This window comes from Salvelinus namaycush, chromosome 18, assembly GCF_016432855.1.
Source record: "Salvelinus namaycush isolate Seneca chromosome 18, SaNama_1.0, whole genome shotgun sequence".
NCBI lineage: Eukaryota > Metazoa > Chordata > Actinopteri > Salmoniformes > Salmonidae > Salvelinus > Salvelinus namaycush.
This window is the reverse complement of record NC_052324.1, coordinates 33,971,042-33,986,897: the sequence shown is the minus strand read 5'-3', so window position 1 is coordinate 33,986,897 and position 15,856 is coordinate 33,971,042. Positions and strand designations below refer to the sequence as shown.

The following is a 15,856-nucleotide window of genomic DNA, read 5'->3' as shown; positions in this document are numbered from 1 at the left end:
GTTTTATCATTAGTTGTGTGTGTGCGGTGAGGCTCTGTTTTATCATTAGTTGTGTGTGCGGTGTGGCTCTGTTTTATCATTAGTTGTGTGTGCGGAGTGGCTCTGTTTTATCATTAGTTGTGTGTGCGGAGTGGCTCTGTTTTATCATTAGTTGTGCGTGCGGAGTGGCTCTGTTTTATCATTAGTTGTGTGTGCGGAGTGGCTCTGTTTTATCATTAGTTGTGCGTGCGGAGTGGCTCTGTTTTATCATTAGTTGTGTGTGCGGAGTGGCTCTGTTTTATCATTAGTTGTGTGTGCGGTGAGGCTCTGTTTTATCATTAGTTGTGTGTGCGGAGTGGCTCTGTTTTATCATTAGTTGTGCGTGCGGAGTGGCTCTGTTTTATCATTAGTTGTGTGTGCGGAGTGGCTCTGTTTCATCATTAGTTGTGTGTGCGGTGAGGCTCTGTTTTATCATTAGTTGTGTGTGCGGTCAGGCTCTGTTTTATCATTAGTTGTGTGTGCGGAGTGGCTCTGTTTTATCATTAGTTGTGTGTGCGGAGTGGCTCTGTTTTATCATTAGTTGTGTGTGCGGAGTGGCTCTGTTTTATCATTAGTTGTGTGTGCGGAGTGGCTCTGTTTTATCATTAGTTGTGCGTGCGGAGTGGCTCTGTTTTATCATTAGTTGTGCGTGCCGAGTGGCTCTGTTTTATCATTAGTTGTGTGTGCGGTCAGGCTCTGTTTTATCATTAGTTGTGTGTGTGGAGTGGCTCTGTTTTATCATTAGTTGTGTGTGCGGAGTGGCTCTGTTTTATCATTAGTTGTGCGTGCGGAGTGGCTCTGTTTTATCATTAGTTGTGCGTGCCGAGTGGCTCTGTTTTATCATTAGTTGTGTGTGCGGTCAGGCTCTGTTTTATCATTAGTTGTGTGTGCGGAGTGGCTCTGTTTTATCATTAGTTGTGTGTGCGGAGTGGCTCTGTTTTATCATTAGTTGTGTGTGCGGAGTGGCTCTGTTTTATCATTAGTTGTGCGTGCGGAGTGGCTCTGTTTTATCATTAGTTGTGCGTGCCGAGTGGCTCTGTTTTATCATTAGTTGTGTGTGCGGTGAGGCTCTGTTTTATCATTAGTTGTGCGTGCGGAGTGGCTCTGTTTCATCATTAGTTGTGCGTGCGGAGTGGCTCTGTTTCATCATTAGTTGTGCGTGCGGAGTGGCTCTGTTTTATCATTAGTTGTGCGTGCGGTGAGGCTCTGTTTTATCATTAGTTGTGTGTGCGGAGTGGCTCTGTTTTATCATTAGTTGTGTGTGCGGTGAGGCTCAGTTTTATCATTAGTTGTGTGTGCGGAGTGGCTCTGTTTTATCATTATTTGTGTGTGCGGTGAGGCTCTGTTTTATCATTAGTTGTGTGTGCGGAGTGGCTCTGTTTTATCATTAGTTGTGTGTGCGGAGTGGCTCTGTTTTATCATTAGTTGTGTGTGCGGTGAGGCTCTGTTTTATCATTAGTTGTGCGTGCGTAGTGGCTCTGTTTTATCATTAGTTGTGCGTGCGGAGTGGCTCTGTTTTATCATTAGTTGTGTGTGCGGAGTGGCTCTGTTTCATCATTAGTTGTGCGTGCGGAGTGGCTCTGTTTTATCATTAGTTGTGCGTGCGGAGTGGCTCTGTTTTATCATTAGTTGTGTGTGCGGAGTGGCTCTGTTTCATCATTAGTTGTGCGTGCGGAGTGGCTCTGTTTTATCATTAGTTGTGTGTGCGGTGAGGCTCTGTTTTATCATTAGTTGTGTGTGCGGTGAGGCTCTGTTTCATCATTAGTTGTGTGTGCGGTGAGGCTCTGTTTTATCATTAGTTGTGTGTGCGGTGAGGCTCTGTTTTATCATTAGTTGTGTGTGCGGTGAGGCTCTGTTTTATCATTAGTTGTGTGTGCGGAGTGGCTCTGTTTTATCATTAGTTGTGTGTGCGGTCAGGCTCTGTTTTATCATTAGTTGTGTGTGCGGAGTGGCTCTGTTTTATCATTAGTTGTGTGTGCGGAGTGGCTCTGTTTTATCATTAGTTGTGTGTGCGGAGTGGCTCTGTTTTATCATTAGTTGTGTGTGCGGAGTGGCTCTGTTTTGATATTGTTTTGGAAGGGGGAGCTGGATCAGTGAATATTAATGATGTTAATGAGATTTTAATGACTGTGTAATGAGTAGGTTCTCACACACCTGGTCTACAGTGTCAGGACAGCTACATGGCTAACACCAAAACCTCTCTGCCATTGGCTTCTCATTGAGATGCTCTGTGAACACTGCTAACACTGGCGACGCTTAATGATTGTCAATGAATGAGAGCTACGTCACGTATCATTGGGCACTGAAATATGCAAGCCGAAAAACTTTGGCTTGAGTAGTGCCCAAACTGTACCTTAGTCAGGCCTTGCCTCCCACCCTCTCAACCCGCCTCTCTCCCTCCCAACCCGCCTCTCTCCCCACCCAGCCCTGTGGAAGGAAAGGGTGAGGTAGAATATTGTGGCCACGTCTAGCTACTCCAGGGACCCGGGTGTCTGTCTGTCTGTCACATAATGAATGTGTTCAATGTGGTGCTGGTGTAATATGATATCAGCGTACCTTCCCACTCCCACGGGACAGGGGCTGCTGGTTAAATATAGAGGCCAGGTAAAAGGACTGGCTTTTATCAACCCATTAGAACACTATCATAGACTTACACAGCCTCTCCTTATTCACACCACTGCTTAGTGCTAAGGAGTTGTGTTCAGCACACGGAAGTAGTGTGTATGTACTGAACACACACCCCTCACTAGTGCAGGGGGGTTGGAATATCACATGAATTTATGAAGATTGGTATCCAGCTAATGTGAAATGACAGTCTGCGGTGGCTTGGGGAGCTTTTGTATATAAGGAAGATGTCTTGAGTAGAGGTCTTCCAGCAGCTCCTGTGATGGATAGATTGGGGAAGTGAAATGACGTTTGTGAAGTGTTTACTTTGTCTGAGGGTGAAAACCAGGAGGTAAAGAGTTCAGTAGTCTCACTGATGTTCACCAGAAACCAGGACCAGACTATGAAAGAACTGGATATATAGTTGCTCTCTTTCACCTCTATCTATTTTGCATTCGGAAAGTATTCTGACCCCTTCCCTTTTTCTCCACATGTTGTTACGTTACAGCCTTATTCTAAAATAGATTAAATACATGTTTTTCCTCATCAATCTTCACACAATACCCCATAATGACATCACAATACCCCATAATGACAAAGCAAAAACAGTTTTATTTTTTTATTGTTGCAAATGTAAAAAACAGAAACCTTATTTACATAAGTATTCAGAGCCTTTGCTATGAGACTCGATATTGAGTTCAGGTGCATCCTGTTTCAATTGATCATCCTTGAGATGTTTCTACAACTTGATTGGAGTCCACCTGTGGTAAATTCAAGTGATTGGACATGATTTGGAAAGGCACACACCTGTCTATATAAGGTCCCACAGTTGACAGTGCATGTCAGAGAAAAAACCAAGCCATGAGGTTGAAGGAATTGTCCATAGAGCTCTGAGACAGGATTGCCGGCACAGATATGGGGAAAGGTAACAAAGAATGTCTGCAGCAATGAAGGTCAGCAAGAACACAGTGGCCTCCATCATTCTTAAATGGAAGAAGTTTGGAACCACCAAGACTCTTCCTAGAGCTGGCCGCCCGGCCATACTGCGCAATCGGGGGAGAAGGACCTTGGTCAGGGAGGTTACCAAGAACCCTATGGTCACTCTGACAGAGCTGCAGAGTTCCTCTATGGAGATGGGAGAACCTTGCAGAATGACAACCATCTCTGCAGCACTCCACCAATCAGGCCAGACGGAAGCCACTCCTCAGTAAAAGGCACATGACAGCCCGCTTGCAGAGATGGAAACCAGGCACCATCCCTACGGTGAAGCATGGTGGTGGCAGCATCATGCTGTGGGGGTATTTTTCAGCGGCAGGGACTTGGAGACTAGTCAGGATCGAGGGAAAGATGAACGGGGCAAAGTACAGAGAGATCCTTGATGAAAACCTGCTCCAGAGCGCTCAGGACCTCAGACTGGGGTGAAAGTTCACGTTCCAACAGGACAACGACCCTAAGCACACAGCCAAGACAACGCAGGAGTGGCTTCGGGACAATATATGTTCCTCTAGCCCTCTCTCTCTCTATCATAGCATCCCACCCTGCCGTGACAGGGCGCTATAGTGCCACAGGACCAATCTGACACCACAGCTGCCCTCATCAGTCGCTTGGGACTGATGGTGTGTTATGGCTTACTGTTAAATGGATTCAAGTCAAGGCTAAGTGTCTTCGTGAAAGTATGTGTGTTCCCACTTGTGCCAGTGAATAGTTAGCTTTTCGCCGGATGCCGACTGGTAAAACGCATCAGGAGGGCGGTCACATGTGCTAACAAGGCAGAGGTCCTGAGTTTGCTCTAGGTATGGGAGGAAGTGAGCAGTGTGACGTACTTTACACTAGCAATGGATTCGTTTTTATGTGGAATAGATGCCGCTTCTGTGTCATTGCATTGAACAACAATATTTAAAAAAATCAATATTTAACCTTTATTTAACTTGGCAAGTCAGTTAAGAACAAATTCTTATTTACAATGACGGCCTACCAAAGGCAAAAGGCCTCCTGCTGGGACGGGGGCTGGGATTAAAATAAATATAGGACAAAACACACATCACAACAAGAGAGACAACTCAACACTACAAAGAGAGACCTAAGACAACAACATAGCAAGGCAGCAACACATGACAGCACAGCATGGTAGCAACACAACAACAACATGGTAGCAACACAACATGGTAGCAGCACAAAACAAGGTACAAACATTGTTGGGCACAGCACAGAGGGCAAGAAGGTAGAGACAACAATACATCACACAAAGCAGCCACAACTGTCAGTAAGAGTGTCCATGATTGAGTCTTTGAATGAAGAGATTGAGATAAAACTGTCCAGTTTGAGTGTTTGTTGCAGCTTGTTCCAGTCGCTAGCTGCAGCGAACTGAAAAGAGGAGCGACCCAGGGATGTGTGTGCTTTGGGGACCTTTAACAGAATGTGACTGGCAGAACGGGTGTTGCATGTGGAGGATGAGGGCTGCAGTAGATATCTCAGATAGGAGGGAATGAGGCCTAAGAGAGTTTTATAAATAAGCATCAACCAGTGGGTCTTGCGACAGGTATACAGAGATGACCAGTTTACAGAGGAGTATAGTGTGCAGTGACGTGTCCTATAAGGAGCATTGGTGGCAAATATGATGGCCAATCGCCCAGACAGTTTGGATTTTCACTCAAACATTGAGTACTTTCCAAGCTTGGCTTATAAAATCTCCACAATCAGTCCCCACCAGTGGGTCTCTGTAAGGCACACAAAGGTAGGAATGTTGACGAGGGTTCCTTCTTTAGGGAGAGACTTTTTGCTTAGTTCCACCCCAGCAATGGTCCAGAATCCCCCAGTGTTTTAGCAGATCTTTAGATGTGTTTGGAACAAACCCCTTGTCGCTATGGCATCGGCACGTCTCCATTTCACACCAAGTCTCGTCTTGCTTTCTCTCACCTTTATCTAGTCAGACTGTTGGCCAGGCTTTTACCTTGTCTGACACACTTCAGTTAATAATCAACGTTAGAGCCGGACTTGGAGGTATTCCTCACATAGCAATAGTGTCTGGCCCTTTTCTCTGAAATCAAACTGCCATTTAGCATAACCTTGTAACATTGCTTTTATGTGTGTGTGGGTGGGTGGGTGGGTGCATATGGGTTTGATGTGTGTCCAGGCATAGAGGGCTGGAAGGTGAATCCGCTCATTTCCCCATGGACTCCATTAGCTTTGTGATTGGTTGAGATCTGCCCAGGTTCTCATCTCTTTCCAAGGCAGCAAGAGAGACCTTTGCAACTGGGCTGGAAGATGAGGTTTTAATTTGAGATGAGCTGCCCACAGTAGCACACATAAAGACAAGAATACTGTATACTTCAATGTCTGTCTGTCTGCAGATGCGTAAGACCTATAAAGCCTGTTTACACTAGCGTCTTTTAATGTACACTGTTATGGATCCACATACCGGTATGGATCTTTACAATACTGTCTATAACGGTATTTGTATAAAGTGCTAAGTAAATGAAAAGTTCTACAAATTGGACTACTTAACTGTCAGTTTGGTTGAGTATAAAACCATCAGAATAGAGAAAGACATTAAAACAACTTATAATTAATTTACTGCCTTCCTAGGGTCATGCACTACTCATAACATATTTAGACTATTATTCAGAAACAGAAAATGACATCAAAAATAAGAAAAATATTGTGATATATTTTGGACATTTTGCCCTGCACTATTCTACACCGGCAGGTGTAGCAGGCCTATGTTCTGAATTACCAGTCATTCAAGTCAAGAAAACAGTCATTATGCTACTGTTGCTTCAGTTCTGTAATGAAGGACTTGGTTGGAAGTAAATTGCAGTATGCCGACACCTTTAATGTACTCCAGAACACTGACAAAATCTTTCTGATTATACTTTGTGCACGTGCTTGTGTTTGTGTGTGTGTGATCCAAATCAGCCTTGTGGTTTTTCTGTGCTCCTCAGGTTGCCTGTGTTGGAGTCTACAGCCTCGTCAGGTGACCTGTCGCGACCCCATCACATGGTGTCTGTGGTCCCTAACCGTTACCCCCGCTGGTTCACACTCACCCACATAGAGTCCCAGCAGTGTGAACTGGCCTCCACCATGCTCACTGCAGCCAAAGGTATACATACATACATACATACATACATACATACATACATACATACATACACAAACACACACACACACACACACACACACACACACACACACACACACACACACACACACACACACACACACACACTTATTTATTTATTTTGGTCCCTTTGTCATTGTACTGTATGTGGTTGTTCTGTTGGTCCAGGTGATAGTCGTAAGCTGGAGACTGTACTAGAGTCCATCCAGAAGAACATCCATTCCTCATCTCACATCTTTAAACTGGGCCAGGATGCCTTCAAGATCGCTACTCTGATGGACAGCCTGCCAGACATCACACTGCTCAAAGTCTCACTGGAGCTGGGGCTGCAGGTACACACACACACACACACACACACACACACACACACACACACACACACACACACACACCTCTCTACTATCCCTAACTGTCTCTCATTCACAGGTGATGAGGATAACCCTGTCTACGTTGAACTGGAGGAGGAGGGAGATGGTACGGTGGTTAGTTACCTGTGCCACTGAAGTAGGTAAGTATACAACGTTTTCCCTTCCTATGATATACCACATACAGTGAGCTCCAGAAGTATCATTGTTTTGGCTCTGTACGCCAGCACTTTGGATTTGAAATAATACAATACTAAACGAATGAACGGAAAGTTAGAGGCATAAATATCATGCCCCCCCAAAAATGCTAACCTCCCCTGTTATTGTAATGGTGAGAGGTTAGCATGTCTTGGGGGTATGATATAAAATGCTAACCTCCCCTGTTATTGTAATGGTGAGAGGTTAGCATGTCTTGGGGGTATGATATAAAATGCTAACCTCCCCTGTTATTGTAATGGTGAGAGGTTAGCATGTCTTGGGGGTATGATATAAAATGCTAACCTCCCCTGTTATTGTAATGGTGAGAGGATAGCATGTCTTGGGGGTATGATATAAAATGCTAACCTCCCCTGTTATTGTAATGGTGAGAGGTTAGCATGTCTTGGAGGTATGATATAAAATGCTAACCTCCCCTGTTATTGTAATGGTGAGAGGATAGCATGTATTGGGGGTATGATATAAAATGCTAACCTCCCCTGTTATTGTAATGGTGAGAGGTTAGCATGTCTTGGGGGTATGATATAAAATGCTAACCTCCCTTGTTATTGTAATGGTGAGAGGTTAGCATGTCTTGGGGGTATGATATAAAATGCTAACCTCCCCTGTTATGGTAATGGTGAGAGGTTAGCATGTCTTGGGGGTATGATATAAAATGCTAACCTCCCCTGTTATTGTAATGGTGAGAGGTTGGCATGTCTTGGGGGTATGATATTTGTGCCTCTAACTTTCTCCCTCATCATTATTCACAATTAATTCAGGATTATCCGTAATCATGGTAACATCCACATTAATGTAGAAGTGTTCAGAAACATGTTATATTCTTATTTACAATAAAAGTGACTCCAAAATGACACAATAATACATTATTTACCATTCATTTCTAAAATGATCTGAAACACAACCAAAACAAACCGCAAAAGCATCTGACAAATTTGTAGAGTCACAAGGTTGATGTAATTATTGTGTGCTATGAATATGGGACCAAATATGAGACTTTACTTTTTTTAATACCCAAGTGAAATTGTCCCATTTAGTTTTGGTCCCCTAAAATGGGGGGACTATGTACAAAAAGTGCTTTAATTTCTAAACGGTACACCCGATATGGATAAAAATACCCCCAAATTAAAGCTGACAATTTCCCCGGCCCCGTGGAAATTGAATTAACATAATACAAACATCCCCATGAACACCCGTTTTAAGCTAGAGATATCTGCTATTTTGCATGGGCTCAATCTACTGCATCCGCCGATATCGCCCTTCTGCATCTGCGGTAAAAGGTGGCAGAGCTAGAGCGGTGTTTGTCAGACCATGAGACATCCTGAAAATCTGTCTTCTCACAACAATGTCTGTAGTATCCGAACGGTTTGGCCTACAAACAAAGATGAGACTCTCGTGAACATGACGGTGTTCTCCGTTTTGCTCTACGACCCCCCCACAAGCATCTTGGGACTGGTCTGAAGTCGGTACAGCCAATCTGCCAATTTATGTCTGTAGTGTTTGAGCTACACACTAATATCTCTGAGGAAAGGTGAGTCTCTCAAGAACACGTACATGTTGGTTGTTTTGCTCTACAAGCCCACAAGACTCGTCTAAAGGTCCCCGGTACCAGTTAAAAAAATGATGGAAGTATATATGGATATAGTTTAGTGCCTAAAATAAGGGGTTAAATGTAAAAATAAAAAAATAATATATATAAATATATAAAATGTTTCCTGATCTTTCTTATACTGTATCTCTCTGATATAGGACAGTCACTTCAGAACAAACTTCCTTTAGATGTTTTGGGGGACTATCTTGTTCCATGTTGTGAATCTGTTAATAGCAGTGATGCCAAATTCAATGTTTCATCAAATAAACCCCTTAAGGGGTCTTATATTTCAAAATCAAATAGCTAAATGATCCTTGCTATGGCCGTCTTAAAACTACTCCGTACATTAGTTTAGTACAACCCACTTTTTATTATTTCAAATCCAAAGTGCTGGAGTACAGAGCCAAAACAACATCACGTGTGTCACTGTCCCAATACTGTTGGAGCTCACTGTACTTAGTTAAGTATATATTTAGTTCAGTATGAGGGCTTCAAAATAAATATTGTCATTCAAATTACTCTGCTAATCCTCTGACTTCTCGTTCTTGTGTGTGTGTGTGTGTGTGTGTGTGTGTGTGTGTGTGTGTGTGTGTGTGTGTGTGTGTGTGTGTGTGTGTGTGTGTGTGTGTGTGTGTGTGTCAGGGGTGTATGCGTTGGACAGCATCATGCAGAGTTGGTTCACCCTGTTCACCCCGACCGAGGCCACCAGCATCGTGGCCACCACCGTCATGTCCAACACCACCATCGTGCGGCTGCACCTGGACTGTCACCAGCAGGAGAACCTGGCCTCCTCCGCCCGGACCCTGGCCCTGCAGTGTGCCATGAAGGACCCCCAGAACTGTGCCCTCTCCGCCCTCACGCTCTGCGAGAAGGACCACATCGCCTTCGAGACGGCCTACCAGATCGTTCTGGACGCGGCCGCCACGGGGATGAGCTACACACAGCTGTTCACGATAGCCAGGTACATGGAGCACAGGGGGTACCCTATGAGGGCGTACAAGCTAGCCACGCTAGCCATGGCTCATCTAAACCTCAGCTACAACCAGGATACCCACCCAGCCATCAACGACGTGCTGTGGGCCTGCGCTCTGAGTCACTCGCTGGGAAAGAACGAGCTGGCCGCCGTCATCCCCCTGGTGGTGAAGAGTGTGAAGTGCGCCACGGTGCTGTCGGATATTTTGCGGCGGTGCACACTGACCACGCCGGGGCTGGTGGCGCTGCACAGCCGCAGGAACTCTGGGAAGCTGATGTCACTGGACAAAGCTCCTCTCAGGCAGCTGCTGGACGCCACCATCGGGGCCTACATTAACACCACGCACTCTCGCCTCACGCACATCAGCCCACGCCACTACAGCGAGTTCATAGAGTTCCTGGGGAAGACCCGGGAGACGTTCCTCATGGCCCAAGATGGACACATCCAGTTCACACAGTTCATAGACAACCTCAAACAGATCTACAAGGGAAAGAAGAAACTCATGATGCTGGTGAGGGAGAGGTTCGGCTGACCAGGGTCGGCCCCTAGGGAGAGGTTCGGCTGACCAGGGTCGGCCCCTAGGGAGAGGTTCGGCTGACCAGGGTCGGCCCCGAGGGGGAGGTTCGGCTGAACAGGGTCGGCCCCGAGGGGGAGGTTCGGCTGACCAGGGTCGGCCCCGAGGGGGAGGTTCGGCTGACCAGGGTCGGCCCCGAGGGGGAGGTTCGGCTGACCAGGGTCGGCCCCGAGGGGGAGGTTCGGCTGACCAGGGTCGGCCCCGAGGGGGAGGTTCGGCTGACCAGGGTCGGCCCCGAGGGGGAGGTTCGGCTGACCAGGGTCGGCCCCGAGGGGGAGGTTCGGCTGACCAGGGTCGGCCCCGAGGGGGAGGTTCGGCTGACCAGGGTCGGCCCCGAGGGGGAGGTTCGGCTGACCAGGGTCGGCCCCGAGGGGCAGGTTCGGCTGACCAGGGTCGGCCCCGAGGGGGAGGTTCGGCTGACCAGGGTCGGCTCCTAGTACTTTTATATTAACTTGAGTCTGCCTTTTGAACTTTTTTGGACTTAAACATGGACAAGTAAAGAGTTGGAGGACAAAGCAAAAGAAGAAGGAAAAAACTATTTCCAGAGCCACACAGTATTATCCTTCTTGCTGTTATTGTTCTAAACATTATTACTATTATTACTGTGTACAGTACTATGTGTGTTTTATTTTCAGAAGAGGAAATGTCACGTTGTGAATGTTGTGTGTTTTTCTTTGTGTGTGCGAGAGGAAAAAGCAGATAACAGAAATGTTTATTATTATTATTAGCATCCCCCTGTTTTATATCTTGGTTTTATACTGAGTATATGTCAAGTGGCTTAAAGTCCCTTGTGCGAAAGCGCTCGTGTAAAAACACATTGTCAGCCTCAAAGAGACACTATGGCTTTAAAACCACACAGACCTGACTATTGGAAGCGCACAGCTCGGCTCCATGAGAAAACCACCATTAGCATTTCTGTTGACTCGTCACTTGTGTTTTCTCTGTGTCATAGGTATTAGTTAGATTCTAGTTTTGGAATAATTGTCTTAACAGACTGGTGTTGTTTCAGATGCAGTAATCATAACTATCTGTGTTAGATTAAGGACAACAATGCAGGACTACAGTAATGGCACATGGGCCATAAGATGAGGATATGGAGTATTATCAGAGTACCAGCATTTGATGTATTATGCCAGAAATATCCCACACTGTAAAAACAAATCATGTTTACAGTAAAGTTTAGAGTAATGTACTGTTAAACAAAAGTTTCTTTGGAATTTACGGTAACCTTTTTTTACAGTAACTTACAGGTAACTAACTGGCTGCCAGTAAGTTACCGTAAAAACAACAGGATATATATTTTTTTTTTACAGTGCACAATGTACTTAGGACCAACAAACCTGTAATTGTGGGTTAGTTACTGGTTCAAGTCTTACGATGAACAGTTGCTGGAGACTAGCCTGGTCACCTGACTGTTTCTGTATTCACAAGACTAACCTTCACAAGACTAGCCGGGTTACCTGGCTGTTTCTGTGTTCACAAGAATACAGGCTGGGTAACTAATTACAGTGCCAAAGTTACCAGGGTTCTAGTTGTACAGATGTAGGATCTTAATTGGATCACCTGCAACACAGGAAATGTTTTACTTGTATTTTGAGGTTTAAAGTGGTTTAATTTGTGACTTTTCCACAATTTCGGACTTGATTTTCCCTTAAGAAAAATATATCAACCCCTACAAAAATGTAAATTTATTTTATACATAGTTCAAATGTCCTGTTGCTGCAGGATTATTTTCCTGCTGTAGCAAACAGGCTCAAATTAGGATCCCACATCTGTAGAATCGGTGAGTGTAGCTCCAGAATGGGCCAGTGTCAATACTTGTGTGCATGTGGAATCATAGGATAATTCGAATTCCATTATAATACAGTTTTAATAGGCCTATTCTGTGTATAACCTTCAGCAACTGTCAAAAGACGTTCTCAGGGATTTCTCTAAAACTAACAGGAAAAAGGAAGAAGGAACGAGTACAGGAAACAATGATACGAGCAAGCATGTATTGTACTGTGTATATATATATATATATACGATAGTGTAAGTCTAAATATGGAGGATTCAAAAGTATATGTTAACTAATTTATACAGAGTATTCTACGTAATGTGAAATACTTGAAGCCGCTGTAGCTTGCTCTTTTTCTCAGTGTTTTTTCTTTCAATTTTTTTTACCACAGAACACATCAGAAAGTGAATTGGCCTTGCTAATGGAGGGTTACTGTAGGCTCACAAGGGTTGTGTCAGTACTAAGACATTGGTTCAGATTATTGAACTGCTATCAACAGTTTGATTTGGTATCTATTCAAGGTATTGGAGCACAGTGAAAATATTATCTTGTTCTCTCAAGGGTCACTTTTCACAATGAACAGATTTATGTATTTGACTGATGTACAGTATTCCATTGAAATGTCATATGATAACCCGAGCATTGATTTTTCATTACGTGGCATCATAACATTGATCAGCTGTTGAGAAATGACCAACATCCAGTTGTGTATAACTGGTCCTCGAAGGCCACGGGGTCTGCTGGTTCTCTTCCTTACCTGGTAATCCCAGACTTTAGAGTTATACCTGGCTAATCAGTGGTGTGATAGTTAGGTCAGTCAGTGATACTAACTGATCTATTAAAACCAGCAGGGCTGTCACCCTTCAGGACAAGAGTTGTGCTCTGCTGAAATGTCCGCTTGCATCTGAACACGCCACAGACCAGACCAGTGTGTGTCTCTTCCTGTACGAGGTCCGGCTATTGTACTAATAACTTGTCTTGTTTCTTTATTTTTCTGGTTTTTGTTGAAGTGCTTTCTCTTTTGTTCTTTAAAGAATAAACAGCCTTCTCTCTTGCCTTGTTTTGAAGTAACCAAACAGGAGTTCTAACAACCAAACACGTTCCAAGAAGTGAAAGCCAAGTCACCTTGGTCCCAGCTTTAGTGTCCTTAATTAGTAACTGAATGGCTCTGTAAACACTGTGCTTTTAACGAAGCATTTCCTCGTGTGTTTGGTGGAAACTTTGTCCTGTGTGTCTCGTCCTCTAATGAATGGATTTCCTCTGTTTCTTTCTAGCTGGTTTTTTTCTGTTTGTGTAGGAAATGGAATCTTCTGTTTTCCCACTTTATTTATTACAATGATCCATGTATACATGCTTATGAAATTAAGATTTGATACACCGATATCAATTTATTTATGTAACTAAAATCACTGTTTTATAATCTTTTTTTTGTTTGAATTAAAGTGAGTTTTTTTTAAAAGGTACATTTTGGGCTCCTTGGTTTTGTATTCGTGTGGTTACAGTACATCTCATTCTGATACACAAGGTTGCTCGAAAAGATGGTCAGCATAGAAACAGACCAGCGAGTGCAGCTCAATCAGGAAAATCACTAAGAATCACTCATTGGATCCAGTTGTTCTGTTTGCAGTTTTCAACTCCATCACAATAGTATTCAATGACATCCATAGTTTGTGGATCAATTTAGACCAGTCTATACCACACACCCGTTTACAGGTTTGTAACATTGACAATGTTGCCACAGCATCCCCAATTCCCCACAGTGTTGAGAGAACATGGTTTATTAGTTAGTGTGTGTGTGTTTGGGGATTTGGGAACAGGTGGTACTTCCAGACAGACTCCTGACAGCCGTGGGGTCCCCAGACTCCCGTCCCTCATTAAATATTGACACAAACACTGAAATTGTCTGTGTGTGAACAGTAATAAGGCACAAACACACAGAGGTGGGTACAACAACACAGCAGCACAAGCTGTGTGTGTGTGTAACCAGTGCATTCGGAAAGTATTCAGACCGCTTCACTTTTTCCACATTGGTACGATACAGCCTTATTCTAAAATGGATTAAGTAATATTTTCCCCTCATCAATAATGACAAAGCAAAAACAGTTTAAGTATTCAGACCTTTTACTCAGTACTTTGTTGAAGCACCTTTAGTTGCGATTACATCCTCGAGTCTTCTTGGGTATGATGCTACAAGCTTGGCACACCTGTATTTGGGGAGTTTCTCCCATTCTCTGCAGATCCTCTCAAGTTCTATTAGGTTGGATGGGGAGCATGGCTGCACAGCTATTTTCAGATCTCCAGAGATGTTTGATACGGTTCATGTCTGGGCTCTGGCTGGGCCACTCAAGGACATTCAGAGACTTTGGCCGATGCCACTCCTTCGGTGTCTTGGCTGTGTGCTTAGCGTCGTTGTCCTGTTGGAAGTTGAACCTTCACCCCAGTCTGAGGTCCTGAGTGCTCTGGAGCACGTTTTCATCAAGGATCTCTCTGTACTTTGCTCCATTCCTCTTTCCCTTGATCCTGACTAGTCTCCCAGTCCCCGCCACTGAAAAACATCCCCAATGAATGATGCTGCCACCACCATGCTTGGGATGGTATTGGCGAGGTGATGAGCGGTGCCTGGTTTCCTCCAGATGTGACACTTGGCATTCAGGCCAAAGAGTTCAATCTTAGTTTCATCAGACCAGAGAATTTTGTTTCTCATGGTCTGAGAGTCCTGTTAGGTACCTTTTTGGCAAACTCCAAGCATGCTGTCATGTGCCTTTTACTGAGGAGTGGCTTCTGTCTGGCCACTACCATAAAGGTCTGATTGGTAGAGTGCTGCAGAGATGGTTGTCCTTCTGGAAGGTTCTCCCATCTCCACAGAGGAACTCTGGAGCTCTGTCAGAGTGACCATCGGGTTCTTGGTCACCTCCCTGACCAAGGCCCTTCTCCCTCGATTGCTCAGTTTGGCTGGGCGGCCAGCTCTAGGAAGAGTCTTGGTGGTTCCAAACTTCTTCCATTTAAGAATGATGGAGGCCACTGTGTTCTTGGGGACCTTCAATGCCGCAGAAATGTTTTGGTACCCTTCCCCAGATCTGTGCCTCGACACCATCCTGTCTCAGAGCTCTACGGACAATTCCTTCAACCTCATGGCTTGGTTTTTGCTCTGACATGTACTGTCAACTGTGGGACCTTATATAGACAGGTGTGTGCCTTTCCAAATCATGTCAATTCCAAAACAATTGAATTTACCACAGGTGGACTCCAATCAAGTTGTAGAAACATCTCAAGGATGATCAATGGAAACAGGATGCACCTGAACTTAATTTAGAGTCTCATAGCAAAGGATCTGAATACTTATGTAAATAAGGTACTGTCGTGTCTTTGGCTATGCCGTATTAAGTGATATGGCATGCTATTCTTTAAAATCCTTTCTCTGTAATTAATATTACCTTATTGAGCTAATCATGTAAATATAGTTAACTAGAAAGTCGGGGCACCACTAAATAATATTTATAGAGCAGTTATCTTCCGAATAAACTCTTAAAGACCTAGTAATATTTTACATCAATAGCAGTCAATTAATCGTCACCTTATTTCAGTCTCATCTGAAAGTTGTAAATTCTTGGTTATCTTCAC

At 44.3% G+C, this 15,856-nt stretch overlaps 1 pseudogene; it reads left to right on the top strand.

The window, feature by feature from the left end:
* The window catches only part of LOC120063376, an 80,429-nt pseudogene extending 66,731 nt beyond the window's left edge, over nt 1-13,698 (top strand).
* Nucleotides 13,699-15,856: the final 2,158 nt, after the last annotated feature.